This window comes from Danio rerio, chromosome 10 (assembly GCF_049306965.1).
Source record: "Danio rerio strain Tuebingen ecotype United States chromosome 10, GRCz12tu, whole genome shotgun sequence".
In the NCBI taxonomy this organism is placed as follows: domain Eukaryota; kingdom Metazoa; phylum Chordata; class Actinopteri; order Cypriniformes; family Danionidae; genus Danio; species Danio rerio.
In genome coordinates this window covers 1,247,501-1,265,000 of record NC_133185.1, presented here as the reverse complement: position 1 = coordinate 1,265,000, position 17,500 = coordinate 1,247,501, and the positions used below count along the sequence as shown (strand labels likewise).

The 17,500-nt window shown below is 40.5% G+C and overlaps 1 protein-coding gene across 4 annotated transcripts in view; it reads right to left on the bottom strand.

Moving 5' to 3' along the window:
• unc5cb (unc-5 netrin receptor Cb) overlaps positions 1 to 17,500 on the bottom strand; it is a 256,956-nt gene that overhangs the window by 182,244 nt on the left and 57,212 nt on the right.

Genomic DNA, 17,500 nt, shown 5'->3' with positions numbered 1-17,500 from the left:
AATATTTTCGCAATAAAGCACTTAGCGACACATTAGTGTCGTGCCAATCATTGCCCAAACACAGTAGCTAGAGCAAAGTGGAAATGACATGTTTAAATGCAATTACAGCTTAAGAAACAATTGTAATGGGACCGCTCACTTCAGATTTTGTTGCTGATTAGAAATATGTCATTTAATTGTGTACAGTGGGAAACTTTTGAGATTTGAGGATTCTCCCATTCAACTGGATAGGGGGTTAGTCTTACCCCCGGTCTCCACTTTCATGCACTACACCTCTCCATCCTCGGGTAACATGCCGGATTTGTTACCCAGATCTGTTCCACAACCTTACAATTAAGCTCTGCTCTTAAGCCTCCTTTCCACTGCACACGACAAGCGGCAGACCGGAAGTCATTCATTACCAATGGAGACTAGTCCAGGAGCAGCGTAGTCCGACTGTCCAAACTCGTGTCCTGCATAGCTTAGCTCCAACTCCCTTCAACACGCCTCCCTGAAAGTTTCTAGTACATCTAGAATGAGCTTGATTAGCTAATTCAGGTGTGTTTAAATGTGGTTGGACCTAAATTCTGCAGGACACCGGCCCTCCAGAGTTTGGACACCCCTGCACTAAAGCGTATGCGACCGGCCGACCGGACGTGATGCATTTCAGCGTTGCCCAAGCAGGTCCATGCGCGCAAGATGAGAGATCTGCATTAGAAAAAGTCTATATTAAAGCACACATGAGTAATAAAAATATGATTATTTTATGTTGTCTCCACCTTCCCTCCAATATTTTTTTGCGGTCTATAAGGTTCTAGTATTCATTCATTCAACCATGGCGAACACACAGGGAATAAAGGCTCTTGCACTCCTTTATTTCAAACACTGCGAGAACAGTTTCTCTCCCATGGTGCACGACAACACTGAAAATACTGTGCGACTGCCACAAGGGGGCGTATTCTGACAGTCATGTCCAAATGTGTGCAGTGGAAAGGCGGCTTTAGATAAACGTTTAGCAGCAGTAAGAACACTGGTGTCATGCCAATCACTGCACAAACGCAGTAGCTAGAGCAAACTGAAATGACGGGTTTTAAATGCAATTACAGCTAAAGCAACGATTGCAATGGGACCGGTCACTTCAGATCTTGTTGCTGAGGAGAAATATATAATCAGATTGTGCATTTAGTGAGATTTCAGGATTCCCCCATTCATTTAGTTGCAAACAGACTGTGATTTTGGTGAAACCCAAGCAACACTCAAAGAAGAGAAAGACCTTGTGATTGTGCTGATGTGCAGAAATGCAGCTTTATCATGAATGATGAAATGAGTCTCCTTCATACCTGCTTGTATCTGCGCTGCCTTCAGCTCTGCGCAGGCTGTCTCATTTCATCTGTGCGAGAGGTCTGCGTATTGACAGTCCAGCAGAACATCTCACAAACTCAATCTGACATTTCACTCAGAAAGACTGGAAAAGCAATGAAAGTTTGCTTCTCAGACGATCGACTACAGGTTTTCAAGGCTGACGCTGTACTTTGAAATCAAAAGTCTAGATATGATATTCCGTATACAGTGCACAACATAAACGAGGACTCAAGGAATCTTTTCATTGATTTTTTAGAAAATACAGACAATATTTGTTTAACAAAATTGTTTTATTAAACTGTCACGTTGATTAACATAAGAGTGTGGTCACATAACATCTTTAGGAAGAGAAAGATAAGGCATTTAAATGTAAATGGGTATAAAATTATGAGTTTTAATTTTAAGGTTTTTTTAAGTTGTGTGTTGGATTAGTTCCAGTGTTGTCTTTAATACAGACTAATCCAATGTATATGCTCAGTTGTATTATAAATAAATAACCCAATAAAGGTTAAAAATAACCCAAAAAACACCAAATATTTAACCCAACTGGTTAAGTTATTGATAAATAACCCAATAAAGCATAAATATTTTTAACTCAGCAGTTGGGTTAAATAAATAACTCAATGTTGTTTCGAGTGTGTAAAGCAGGGGTGTCCACACTCAGTCCTGAAGGGTTGGTGTCCTGGAGAGTTTAGCTCCAACCCTAATCAAACACACCTGAACAAGCTAATCAAGCTCTCACAAGGTATACTAGAAACTTCCGGGCAGGTGTGTTGAAGCAAGTTGGAGCTTAAGTCAGCAGGACACCGGCCCTCCAGGACCGACTTTGGACACCCCTGGTGTAAAGCAACCTATAGAAAGTGGCTGTTTCTCAATTCCAAGAACGCAGAGAACAGACTTGTGTTCTTTTGGAGAGCGGTCTTGCCAGGTGTCCTCGGAAGAACGAACTCAGGAGACCGCGAGGGCAGAGAACGCGTCCTTTGAGAATTGAGATGCTGCGTTCTTCCTGATGGTCACGTGACCTTCACGTCTTTTAAATGGTAAATTATTTAAACATTACAGCCTTCATACAACGATTTATTGTTTTTCCCCTTTTCAAAATATATATTTTGCATAAAAACATTATAAATCTATGTTGCACAATATAAATAAAACAGATTTTAATACGAATTTCAGCAAACAAACACCCTTAATGTGTTTATTCCTTTATTAAGATGTTCATGGTGATGTTTACTTTCACCGTTTCATTTAGGGAAACTTCTGAGGTCAATAAGTGATATCTCTGAACTTATAATAACTAATAACTAATAATAAATCTAGATAAAATGCTGCACTTCCCACCTCCAGTCGCAATGACTTCTGGGACTTCCAGAGCGAGTTCGGTGCTCAAGTCTGCATCCTCGATATCAAGATCACATCCGGGAAGTTTCACGCGTCCTCCGTACTTGCGGTCTTGAGTATTGGAACTGAACTTGGGCAGCTGATGATGACGTTGCACGAGAACACGAGGACGCAAGACCGCTGAAGAACGCATAATGAGAAACAGCCTGTATCTGTAGAAGGGGTGTACTCATTTACACAGGTTACTGTAGGTGCTCCACATTCATTTCAATATCCTTACTGGATGACAACTATTGACTCATTCATGTTTATTTTTTATACCTCTCAAAAGAAACAGCTGATACTTTTAGCGAAACGTAACCGAGAACAGCATTTATTCCCCCGAGCTATGACAGAGCAACCTCTGAGCAATGAAATGCTCCACTGCTGTCTTCAGTTTCAGGAAGGAAATCTCTCAAGAACTAACAATGGCACGGATGAACTGTGGAGACAATGCCGTCTCTCTTCAACAGTTTCCACCTCTGTGTGTTAATTGAGAAGACAAACGCAATCACAAAAAAAAATCCGGGCGAGCTGGATAGATCATATTTGCGTTATGTGTTGTTTATTGGTAATGAACGACTACAAGCGTAATTCACTTCAATATAATTCCAGTTCACCTGGGGAATCTCGAATTTACCCTGCAGCTGTCTCCATCTCACCACACACACACACACACACACACACATTCTTTGGACTTGGCACTCGCAAGAGGAGATAAACTCCACAAATAAACACACACACAATGATAGAGCGAGCACTGCTGACAGGAAATGCCTCCAAACACCAGGCCAGTTGAAAATAAAACTAAATAAAGGCCAATTCTATGCAAATGCCGTGGCAAAAATGCCGTTTTTACCAAAATTGTGAATCCCTTTCCACATTTTTGTGTAGGCTTGTATTTTACAATACTAAAAAAAATACTCAAAAATGTCTCTGTCAATGTTTTCACTAGGGCTGGGCGATTCATCGAAAAAAGCTATAATCGAAAATGACCTTCAGATCCTATAATGGACCAAGTTTTCCCCGGTCGATTATTTTCTTTACAAGCACGCATATGAAAGTCTAATTACTGTTTCGATGACACATAGCGCAAGCTCTGTGATTGGTCGGTTTGGTAGCGTTGACAAGCATGGGCGGCGCGGAGAGCCGCAGGACAGCAGAGAGCCCGTTGGAGCGAGTGTTTACAAGTGTGAAGTCCTGTGAATGAGCTCAAGATATAAACTTTTTGTTTTGTGTTTACCTTATGATTAAAGTTGTTGCACGTTCGCCAGTTCCCACCTCCGAATGAGCGAATTTTAGCTGCTTGTACATTAAGGTAGCATTCAGATAAAACAAAACCCCCATGAAGAAACTCGACACACCTCTCTGCCAGCAAGCGTTATAACAATCCTTATAATTATTCAAATAAAAATAATTAGGTGAATGATATTAATGATATGACGTAGTTCCTGAAACTTCCTACTTCTCGGTTTATCCATTCTCTGTTTCTTTTGATCACCCCCTGTCGTTTTAAATAATATCATATCGGCGAACGCGGCAAGTATAAAAGCCTCATGCGTTTTGGTGAGGTGCACGCGCAGTCAGCAGAGGTGCACCAGGCGAAAGTATAAATCCAGCTTTACTTTGCACTACATTAACGATGACTGAAAGTCTCACCAGAGATGCTGTGAGACGCATATTTTCCATTACATAAAAATTATTATTTATATAAAAGTATTTGTTTACAGAAGATGCAAGAAAAGCACAATTTAAAATATTATTTACTACTATTATTTACTTTATTATTCTCTACTTTTAATATGAAAAAACATTGCCAAAGTTATTTATTTTCACATTTTATAAAAAAGAAACTGACTGTTGGTTTCAGGCAATGTGTGTTTTAATTTCACTTGTTCAATATTGATGTTCAATAAACAATCACAGATAGTAGATGTGTGTGTTTCCTTCAATTATTTTAAAATCAAGCAATGCACCCTACACTCAAAAATCTCTGACTTGTAATATGTGAGCATATCTTCAGTGAGCAAAACTTGTCAGTGAACTATGGGGGCCAAAAAAATAAAAATAAAAAATAAAAAATAAAAATAAATAAATAAATAAATAAATAAATAAATAAATAAATAAATCGTTTATTTATCAAAATCGAGTTCAAATGTTCAATTAATCGAGATTTTGGTTTATATTTGGATTTTCAGTCCTAGTTTTCGCACAATTATATTTGATTTACCAAAGTCACACAAGTGCCAATTCCACATCTGTCACATCCATAATCAAGCTTTTTCCTCATAAATGCAAAAATGTTTTTTTTTTTTAAATCAAAATATCAAAAACTTTCAAGGATGTAAGATTATGATGACCATTAAACGCGTCATAACGAAAGAGAAAAGAGTCCATACAAAGCGTGAAGGAACGTCTAAGAAAGGGCCGCCTGCCCTCTATTGTTCTGAGAAAAGAGCCTCTTTCATGTGGCCCCGGGGCCTCCACTGGATCCTGCTCTTTCCTCCAGCAGCTGGGGTGCAGGCGGGCCCCAGAGCTCCACCAGAAACACCACTCGGCAGCTGATTTTCTCATGCCAACTGTTGGCTGTTGGTTAATACCATGAGTGAAGAGTCTGGCCCCCGCCGGCCCCAGCTAACCCCTCTCCCGCTGGGCAAATGAAAGCCTGTGTGCGCTGTAGGCTGGATGTTTCACTGCCACACCGCAGGGGCCGTTCCTGCATTCAGACCAGGCCCAGGGCAAGTCATCCGTCTTTGGGGTAACGGGGGATCTCTCTCTCTCTCTGTCTCTTCCTGAGCGGCCGGTCTGGAATGCACTTCCCTGCAGTGTGGGTTGAAAGCCTTCTTATCACTCCCCCATCATCAGGGTTTATTTAATAACTATCACAATAAAGTCAACACCAGGTCTGGGTAAGAGGCCTCTCCAGACTCAAGCAGTGTGATGAATTCAACTCTGGCTCATACGTGAACAGGCCTATGCTTATATGTTAACGTATTACTGTAGATTGTGTTGACAAATACACTAGAGAGCGCTGTGTTCATTTTTTTACGAATCTCAAATAGATTACTGAGCTACTTTTTTTCATTTGTGCCCTTTTCAAGTCCTTCTCATGAACATTTGTAAGAAGTCTGGGCTTGTCGTGCATATCAACTTGCAATTGATTGACCCACACTCATCGCTAAACCCAACCGATAGTGTTTTCAACAGCAAATGAGAAGTGAATTTGTATTTTTTACCACGATTTCACACTGCTATTTTACCTGTTTTCAGGAATGTCCCCAAAATCAAATCCCACTCTGCATCTCAAATGCAACAGTGTACAAGGTAAGCTACCGAGCATACTGACTGTGCCGGAAAAGTCGTCAATATGGAGATATTCATTAACCAATCACAGATGCATTTAAATAGTTCTTGTGGTATTTATTCAGTGCTGCTAAATTTAAAGAATAGCAATCGTTTATCTGTCCACGATACTCAGTATTCTTTGACTCAGTGCTTGATTTATGAGGGGTCGCCAGAGTGAAATGAACCACCAATTACTCTGGCATGTTTTTTTGTAGCGGATGTCCTTCCAGTAACCTAGCACTGAGAGCACACTAACTCATGAACCCCTAGAAAACTGTCGACAATATGTCCAAGTAAATATAACTAGTGCAAACAGAAACAAGTTGTCAGCGTCACACCACTCTAAAGCATTCATTTTACCCAGAAACTGCAGACAACTGCTGAAAAAAGTAACCCTGGGCACGTATTTCCAATGAGCTTGTGTTGGATGAATTGAACTCATCAGGCAAGCCAGCTGCCCCGGAGGTTAGCGGACTGCCCCTGCTAGCTCTCAGGCCATGCTTGGACTAAGAAACCAGGACAGGAGGGGCACATTTGTGATGGCATGCCAGAGCGCACACTGGGCCGATAGAATCGGGCCAATATTTTCACAGTGGCGACCCTGAGCAAGAGCCAGCGCTGCTGCCAGCGACATGCAGAGCAATATGGACACACTTGCGCATGTGTTCTGGACCATCTTCCCCCATTCATGATTCAAGAGACAGCATAACGGCCGCTTGTGCTGAAATACGGCTCGGGTAATGGAGCCTTCATTTCTCTAGCATTATCTATGTGCTGGCGGGAGTCTAAAGCGGCCGAGAGCTCGTTCCTCATCCTTATCTGCGCTCCTTAAAAAGATGTAGGTGCCATAATCACCGTGGTCTCCTACTGCTGATGTCTGCTGGCCAGCACATAACGACCTCGGAAATGAGCAATAACCGGTGAAAGATGGCTTCTGAAAAAGAGCCCTTGATTTGCCCATCATTTGCGAAAGCGTGCAAGTGTGATTCATTAAAACGGAAATCAGGAGAGCTCACCAATACACCGAGGCCCAAATGCAGCTACCTAGCTAGCCTCTCCAGACTCAAGAGGCGTGACGAATTCAACCCAGGCGCATTGGGAATACGTGAACAGGACTACTTTTTTTGCGTATATTGAAATATCTTGCTTTCCTGATGTTTCTTTACTAATTGTGTTGACAGATACACTAGAGGGCGCTGTCTACATCTTTGCTGAATCTCAAATATGTTACTGGGTATATGTTTTTTCATTTATGCCATTTTCACATCCTTCTCATGGAAATCTGAAGGACACTGGGGCTTGTCATGTTTATTTATTATAACAACCTCGGAAATGAGCAATAAGCGGTGAAAAATGGTTTCTGAAAAAGAGCCCCTCATTTGCCCGTAATTCGTGAAAGTGCGATTAATTAAAAAGGAAATCAGGTTCACAAATAGGCCAATGCACAAATGCAGCTACCCACCCAATATCCAAGTGGTGTAATGAATTCGACCCAGGCTCATTGGGAATACGTGAGCAGGGCTATGTTTTTCCGAATATTGAAATATCTTGCTCTGGCGACGTTTCCTTGCAGATTGTGTTAACATACACTAGAGGGCGCAGTGTACATTTTTGTGAAGCTGAAATGTGTTACTGGCAGGGGCGCCGCTGGCTGGTACCCAATGACAACATTCTGGTGGGGGCTGTCGCAGACAAAAGTGAAGAAAACCATGTGCGCCCCCCAAAGGCACACATGGTTACAGGGTAATATTTTTTAATTTGTGTCATTTTAACATCCTTCTCAGGCAAATAATGGGAAGTGCATCACAGTGCAATTGACTGACCCATCGCTAAACCCAAACGATAGTGTTCTCAAAAGCATACTATACGATACAAATGCATTGTAGATTTACTACAATTTCACACTGCTTTTTAACCTGTTTTCTGGAATGTTCCCAGAATTGTACCCTGTACCACTCTGTGTCAAATATCATGATGACCTCGGAAATGAGCAACAACCAGTGAAAACTAGCTTCTAAAAAAGACCCCTTGAGTTGATCATAATTTTTTGGATTCATTAAAAGGGAAATTAGGAGGTCTCACAAATACATCGATGCTTGAATTTTTTGAAATAAAAATTTAAATATTGAATATTGAAATATCTTGCTTCGGCAACGTTTCCTTGTAGATTGTGTTAACGCGTGCACTAGAGGGCGCTGTGTACATATTTGAGAATGTGAAATGTGTTACTGGCAGGGGCACCACTGACGAAAGTGAAGAGAGCAAGGTGGGGGTGTTGTCGCGGATGAAAACGAGGGGGTTGGATACTTCATTGGGCCCCAAAATAGTAACTCTGGAGGTCCCAACATGGTGTGGGCCTTTAGATTTGTCTTAGAACAGCCACCGAAAATGAGCAACAACCAGTGACAAATGGCTTCCCTTGAGTTGACCATAATTTGCGAAAGCGTGCAAGTGGGATTTGTTAAAAAGGTAAATTTGGAGGTCTCACAAACACAAAGATGCCCGAATGTAGCTACCCAGCTCTTCGACTCATTGGGAATACGTGAACCGGGCTATGTTTTTGTAAATATTGAAATATCTTGCTCTGGCGAGGTTTCTTTGCAGATTGTGTTGATACACTAGAGGGCGCTGTGTACATTTTTGCAAATGTGAAATACGTCATTGACACCACTGACCAGTACCGGCCCTATGACCACATTCTGGTGTGGGCTGTTGCAGACAAAAGTAAAGGGCGGTGTGGGGGTGTTGTCGCGGACAATAAAAGAGGGGGTTGGATAGTTGATTGGCCCCATGATAGTAACTCTGGGGGCCCCAACACGGTGTGGGCCTTTTGAATCGTCCTAACTCCCCCCCCAGCAGTGCCCATGGTTGAAATTTTTTCACTCATGCCATTTTCACATCCTTCTCATGGAAATAAGTGGGAAGTGCATATATCAGCAACTGACTGAACCACACCCATCGCTAAACCCAACCAATAGTGTTTTCAACAGCAAACTAAACAGTAATGCATTGTAGATTTACTACAATTTCACACTACCTCTTTACCTGTTTTCTGGAATGTCTCCAGAATTGTACCCTGGTCCACTCTGCGTCCTATACCACAATGACCTCAGAAATGAATAACAACCAGTGAAAAATGGCTTCAGAAAAAGACCCCTTGAGCTGCCCATAATTTGCAAAGGCATGCAAGTGTGATTCATTAAAAAGGATATCAGGAGGGCTCACAAATACACCAATGCCCGAATGCTGACCTTGACGTGGTTAACTTTCCCCCCGCTGCGTCCGGGAACAGGACATATGCGATCTTCACCTCTGCCAGCTCACCTACAGGGCCAACAATGCATCTGCCCCCGCATTCACACCTGAAATGATTATACCACGGCTGGAGGAGTGTGATATCGAGAGGAAGAAAGGCAAAAAAAGAGATAGCGAGAGGGGACGGGTGGAAAATGGATGATTTAAGGTCTCTCAAGTAAGCACTTTCCCCTCGTACCCTTTTTTTCTTACCTCTATCCTGTTTTTCTCTCCCGTCTTATTCTCTGTCTTGCTTTTAAAGATGATGAATGGCACGGCGGTGAGAGGCTATTAATCAGGGTGCTGTTATTGAAGAGGTCCTGATAGGGCTTAACATTAGGTGGAAACTATGGCACGGACTTGACACAATGGCACATGTGTAGCTTTTATAGTAATGGTGGCACAAAAACACTTCAGGATACTCGAATACTCTCTACAAAAGGGGTTTTAAATGCACTGAAGAAGAAGAAAAAGATATAGCATACAGGTCAAACTGTGGTCCCTTATGGGATAGAGAACCAGGCCGAATCTGCTGACTTCTCTTCAAGCATTTTCTTTGCTGATGCTAAAATTTGCAAATTGGTTTTAAAGCTAGCATACAGAAGTATTATCCAATTACATTTAATGGGGGATGATTTTTGTGGAGCTCTGTAGAAACACATTGTTCCATTTCATAGTTGAATAAAAGTGACCAGGAATTAATAACTCTGCCTTATTTGCATCAGGGCTTCATTAGCATATGATTAGCATATGTGGAGTTGACAAATAAGCAGTTTTTTTTTGTAAAAAAGCATTTTTTGAGGAAATTGTTATATTTATGTAGTTTTAAGTTGGGAAAAAATACATTTTTTAAAAACTTTATATTGAATTAAAACTTAAAAAAATGTCTTATAGTGTAACTTAGCCAACGTTAAGAAAAGTAACTCTTAATTTAACTCTTAATAGAGTGTGTGTGTGTGAAGTCTCAGCTCTTAATACCCCACACATAATGTTTAACTCTTTGCAGCTCCCCCTATTAGGCTTTGATCCTAACTGTGCCGTTTTGGTGACTGTCGCATTAAATTCAAACTAGATGTTATCGTTTGAGAACAAACTTTATGGTGGCTTGAGAAAGCCAGTTGAAAGTAGTTTACTTGGATGTATATTATATAAATAATGTTAAAAATCCACGCAGTCAACAATGCAACCACTTTAAAGACTTTAGCCAACACTACAGCAGGCCAGTAAACAGCTTTGAAGTTGAGCACGGTGACTGTGGTAGGTAATAGCATGATTCTATCTTGAATTAGCATGATTCTAGCATAAATTAGCATGTTATTAACGTGAATCTAGCATGAATCAGCATGTTTTTTTAGCATTAAAAAAGCATGTTGCTAATGTAACCCCCTCCAGTCCTACAACACTCAACCCGCTCTCAGCTGGGATCGAACCGGCCACCTTCCACATGGGAGCTTAACATGTTGTTAACATGCTTCTAGCATGAATTAGCATGTTGTTGGCATGATTTTTGCATGTAGTAGCATGTTAAAATGTTTCTAGCATGACTTAGCATGTTGTTGGCATGATTCTTGCATGTATTAGCATGTTAACATGATTCTAGCATGATTTAGCATGTTGTCCCTGCTAAAAAATCCAGCTTAAACCAGCCTAGGCTGGTTGGCTGGTTTTAGCTGGTCAACCAGGCTGGTTTTAGAGGGGTTTTGGCCACTTCTAGGCTGGTTTCCAGCCATTTCCAGCCTGGTCTGAGCTGGTCAGGCTGGAAAATGACCAGCTAAATCCAGCTAAAACCAGCTTGACCAGCCTGGTTTAAGCTGGACATAGCTGGTTTTGGCTGGGCTCCCAGCCTGCTAGGCTGGTCAAGCTGGATTTAGCTGGTCATTTTCCAGCCTGACCAGCTAAGACCAGGCTGGAAATGGCTGGAAACCAGCCTGGAAGTGGCCAAAACCCCTCTAAAACCAGCCTGGTTGACCAGATAAAACCAGCCAACCAGCCTAGGCTGGTTTAAGCTGGATTTTTTAGCAGGGGTTGGCCTGATTCTTGCATGTATTAGCATGTTAAAATGTTTCTAGCATGACAGCATGTTGTTGGCATGACTCTAGCATGATTCTAGCATGAATTAGCAAGTTTTTAGCATGAATTGGCATGTTGTTAGCATGAACTAGCAAGTGCTAGCATGACTAGCATGTCACTAGCATATTTCTAGCAAGATTAGCATGTTCGAGTTATTGGCATGTGTTAGAACACCTAGTCACAGTATATGGGACAGTTGCTAGGGTGTTATAAGTGGTTATTAGGGTGTTGATAGTAAGTTTAAAGCTCATCAGTGATTGGCTGCGGGCTAGACTGAGTTAAATGAGGACAGACTCTAGTATGTGGGCCAGTCTAATGCAGAGATATGAGCTCACAAAGGTCGATCCAATGTTAAGTCAATGACAGTCTTTTACAATGGAAGTCTATGGGACAGTTGCTTTCAGCCTCTGACGTACAAAGGGAGAATGCCAATCTAGCAGACTGTTTTTATCAAGTCTGATTATAAACAATTGAATTAAACAATTTTCTACTTGACGCTGTTGTTTCAGCTCAAGATACCCCACAAATAATGTTTGAAGCTCCCCCTTTTAGGCTTTGATCCTAATTGTGCCGTTTTGGTGGCTGTCGCTTTAAATTCAAATGACATCCTATGCTAATGAGGGATAGATGGGCACTAGTGGGCGGGGCTTTCCCCCTCTGATGACACATACAAAGGCAGAGAGTCAATCAAAGTGCTTCCATGAACATAAAACTGACTGAACATAAAACAATCAAGTTGTCCTGAAGACAACTTAAGGATTGTGTTGCTTCAACTCATTTTCAATAAGGTACAAGCAGCACAACTCATTTTATTGAGTGTACAAATGAAAAAGCACTGGGGGGAAAGCAGAGGAGGCCGGCTGGGATCACAGATGCTAAATATTTCCCTTACTGGTCAGTTTATTTGGAGCTGATCAAAGCTGTCCTGCCCCGGAGACACTGTCGGGTAAACAGGTCGAGTTATCAAAGCAAAGTCCTTCATTCACAGGGACTGGAATATAAGACCGCGGCGGCCGCTGGACCGGGATTAAAAAAAAACCCTCCTGTGATCAGAGAAGAGCTGGTGAAGCAATGCCACACAAGACAGAAAGCAGAACCACTAAACTATCTGCCAAAGACATGAGCGAATATTTGTGGTCAGGATTGAAAAAATATGGAGGAAATTCCCAGCATCCTCACGCTGCCATATGGGGTTTGGGTGGCCTTGAGGACAGCCTGAATGGATGCATTGTTGCGCTGTGGTTCAATGGGCTGTAGATCACGGCACATGAAGAACAATGGAATGAATCAAGCGAGGACCGCCGCACGGTCAAGAGAAAAGACCCGTGTTGGAGAGAGCACAGCAGGTAGACGTATGAGGAATAACTCAACAGACAATAGCTGCATCGCTGACACTAGCTGTGCCTCCCAAATCTGGAATAACACATAAAACATCTGTGAATGAAGCAGCGTTTACAACAAAATCATCACTTCCTGATGATAAACATGCACAGATAATGCAGATATTGCCACTGTGGTGTTTGTATTTCTCTAATAAGGGAGTTGCTCCAAAGAAAACGAAGACGAAACGTAATGAACGCGGTGGCTTTTGGAGGAGTGAGACGGGAGCGCAGACAGATGATCAAGACAGTTCTGGAGGGAATATTAATAAAAGAAGAATAATACTGAAGCACTGTGATGACGGACTGACGGAGGGCTGAGGCCTTTTACAATCAGCACAACAACATCTCACATCTGCAATAGTGGAAAGCTGGAAACCAACATTATGCAAAGACCCTCACACAAACATTTATATCTGCACTCTCAGAAATAAAGGTCTGCGAGCTGTCACTGGGGTGGTACCTTTCCAAAAAGTACTCGATTGTACGTTAAAATATAGATATATTAGTATATATTAGCACCTAATTTTTTTTTTAAAGGAACACTTTTGTACTTTTTAGGCACTAATATGCACCCTTAAGGTATTAATATGGACATTTTAGGTAAAAATGTGTACCCCAGTGACAGCTCACACAGAGTGTGCAGACCAACATTACTGACCTCACACACACACACACTTATATCTGATCAGCATCTGTCAGAAACTCCATCACAGCATGCACACTGATGAAGACTAGTGAGTTTACTCACTAAATCTGTTTCCATTATAGTTCATGCATTTTCTTGCATCAGATATAAAGTTTATCCTACTCAGTTGTGCGCACACTATGCCTTTTATGCGCATTTATAAAATTGATGTGCATCTTGGCCTTTCCATGAAGCATTTTTTTTACTCCAGAGAGGAGTGAGTGGGAGTCTAAAGCGACCGCCTGTAAGGAGGTGTGGGTGATTTTCGTCTCTTATTTCCTCCCGCTCTGCTCAATCATTTAACGGCGTGTGTTTCCAAAAGGTGAACGCTGGTCTCGGGTTGAGCATGCAGATGAAGCGGACGGGTTCAGCCAGAGGCTGGAGTGGAGACTGAAGGAGGATAAACAGTCACTGGGACTGCACAATACTGGACAAATCTGACATTACGACATTACAATATTTATATTATATATACAGTTGAAGTCAAAATATTAGCCCCCTTGAATTATTAGCCCCCCTGTTTATTTTTTGCCCAATTCTGTTTAACAGAGAGCAGATTTCTTCAACACATTTCATAACATAATAGTGTTAATAACTATTTTCTAATAACTGATTAAGTTTATCTTTACCAGGTGGTTAATTATGTTAACTAGGCAGGTTAGGGTATTTAGGCAAGTTGTTGTATAACGATGGTTTGTTCTGTGGACTATCGAAAAAAATATAACTTAAAGGGGCTAATAATTTTGACCTAAAAATTTATTTAAAAAAATTTAAAACTGCTTTTATTCTAGCCGAAATAAAACAAATAAGACTTTCCAGAAGAAAAAAATATTATCAGACATAATGTGAAAATATCTTTGCTCTGTTAGGAAATATTTAAAAAAGAAAACAAAAATCAAAGGGGGGCGAATAATTCTGACTTCAACTGTATGTATGTATATATATATATATATATATATATATATATATATATATATATATATATATATATATATATATATATATATATATATAATCACTTATATAAGCAAAAATCACTTTTATAAGGGCTTTCAACACAGTTGTATGTCAGCAGTGTGTGAGTATCTCCAGCTTCTAATGCTGAACATGAATGAACTCTATTGTTTATAATCAGACTTGATATAAAGAGTCTGCAGAAGCACTTTGATTGACATTCTCCCTTTGTACGTGTCATCAGTAGAGGAAAGCCCCGCCCACTGGTGGCCATGTCTCCCTCGTTAGCATAGGACGATAGTCTTGCTTTTGAGTCTGCCACTATGCTGACACACAGGCACTTGTAGCTCCGCCCTCTTCTGAAAAGAGCACAATCTCATTTGAATTTAAAGCGACAGTCAACAAAACAACACAGTTACGATCAAAGCCTGAAAGGGTCAGTTTCAGAGAGCTGGAGAACATTATTAGTGTGCTATTTTGAGCTGAAACTTCACTACACACTCTAAAGACATCAGAGTATTTTTGTTTAACAAAAAGGGGCATAAAAGATCCTCTTCAAACTTTGCTGAAATGCAGTTTCAAAGTACAGTCGCAGGCCTTAAAAACATGTGCAACTGATAAAAATTCACTGAATTGTGGTGAAACTCTTCGGTGACCAAACGAATCTAATGTTCTGAACTGTAGCTCAACTATAATCCCTGTAATCCTCAGATCCTGCCATGTGACTATTGCAGATGTGCACATTGTGATTTCGATGCTACAATTTTGAGGGATTTAAACAATAACGATGGTCACGAGTGTATTCCCTGTTTTGCATTGTTGATTTCCAGCTATCAAGAACCCCAAAAGCTCCACATAGTGATAAATATGTTATGCTATCTTAGGGTATGATTGACTTGCCTCATTACAGTCATGAAATACAGTAGTTTGACGACAAGTAGGAAATATTCCTGGGTTAATGACATCATTGCATTGAAATGGTCTATTTTGTGCATCTCACTGTTTCAAATCTGTCCGTCTCACGTGGACCCCTCTCAGATTTCTAGAGACGTGGAAACAGGGGGAAAAAGTGCAGCTATTTTTCTTTTCAGTGGGAAGTTCCCAGAACTTCTAAAAGAGGGAGGTGAAAAGAGCTCCAAAGGTGTAATCAGAGGCAGAAATGAGAGGGTTTAAGTCCTGCTTACAGTTATATTTTTCCTTTTTGACTTTAAGCAGCCTCAAATCAGCGTGATCTTCCTTTGTCAAGTTTCTCAAAGCGCTTTTACCACAACAGAACCGGCTGTGATGCCAAACATGAAAGCATGCCACTAGGAATGAGACGATAACCAGGGTGTACCGCAGTTTGGAAAAGTCAAGATTTAAACCGGTAACATTTTCTGTTGTAGCATTCCTATTAGGGCTGTGCGGTTTGGGGAAGATATTTAATTGGGATTTTTTTTGACAGATGTTGCGATTGCGATTTGATTGGCGATTTTAATTTTGTAGTCAAGTTTTAAGTCGTGGCAACAATTCTGCGACAGCTCTTAGTGTAACCCCGCCGGTCCTATGCCACCCAACCCACTCCAAGCTGGTATCGAACCGGTGACCTTCCGCATGTTGGTCGGTTGCTCTAACAAGGAGACTTAAGACCAAAGCCTCTAGCGTCTGTCGCAAGAGGACCTTTAAAGATCAGAGGAGTGAGGTTTACCTGCACAGCACTGCACTAGCATGGCCTCTGTTACATTAGCAATATACCTCTCTTGTACAATATCCTGCCCAGCACTGTTCAGTCCTTATACACTGTAAAAATAAATAAAAAAGCTGTAATTTTATGGTTTATATCAAAAAAAGTAAAATAACAGCTGTTAAGTTACAGAAATTTACCATAAAATAGGGAATATTAAATTACAGAAATTTGCTTAAATTTAACTTTCTGGTAAATTTCTGTAATTCAACAGCTGTTATTTTACGGTAAATTTCTGTAATTCAACAGCTGTTATTTTACTGTAAATTTCTGTAATTCAACAGCTGTTTTTTTAAGGTAATTTCTGTAATTTAACGGTCATTATTTTACTTTTTTTTTCTGCACCACAGCTGTTGGAAATAAATTGTAAAATTAAGTTTTTTTTTTTAACAGTGTACTTGTATAGCCTGTCTTATGTGTGTAGTTAAGTATCATATAGTATAATTAATATATATATATATATATATATATATATATATATATATATATATATATATGTGTGTGTGTGTGTGTGTGTGTGTGTGTGTGTGTGTGTGTGTGTGTGTGTAAGTTCTGCATAGCTTATTTTGATTAGCTCTTATGTCCAGTGATGTGTTTGTATTTATATTTATGATTAATGTATGCAGCTGTCCTGCAAGAAACAACATTTGGTTCCTCGGTATGTCCACACATGTAGTGGAATGACAATAGAGCTCAACTTGACTCTTGACTTGAAAAAATACTTGTTTTTTTTTTTTTTTTTTTTTTGGTGTTTGTAACTTTGAAACCAAAATATTACCATATTACCTCACTGTTTTTCTTTGATATTAATTTTTCTATTAGTGCGTTTGAAGCACCAAATGCCATCATCCCAGTTGTTCATGCTTTCCTGTGTGTTTTTGTTTTTTATTGTGTATATATGTATTAGAACTGTACAATATTGAAAAAAATTGACATTGAGATTTTTTTCTCTGCGATATATAGTGCAATATAAATACAATTTCAAGGCAATTGAGGGCATCACGATGGCACAGTGGGTAGCACAATCGCCTCACAGCAAGAAGGTCGCTGGTTCGAGCCTCAGCCTGGTCAGTTGCCATTTCTGTATGGAGTTTGCATGTTCTCCACGTGTTCATGTGGGTTTCCTCCGGGTGCTCCAGTTTCCCCCACAGTCCAACGACATGTGCTATAGGGGAATAGGGTAGGCTAAATTTGGGCTAACCACTGCGCCACCGTGCCATTCATCTAGGAAATTAGTAGAAGTAGGTGTGGAAGGGGGGATAAACTAGATAAACTTCACACAACTATTTTATTTAGTTTTTATGGCAACAGTATCTCAATCAGAAA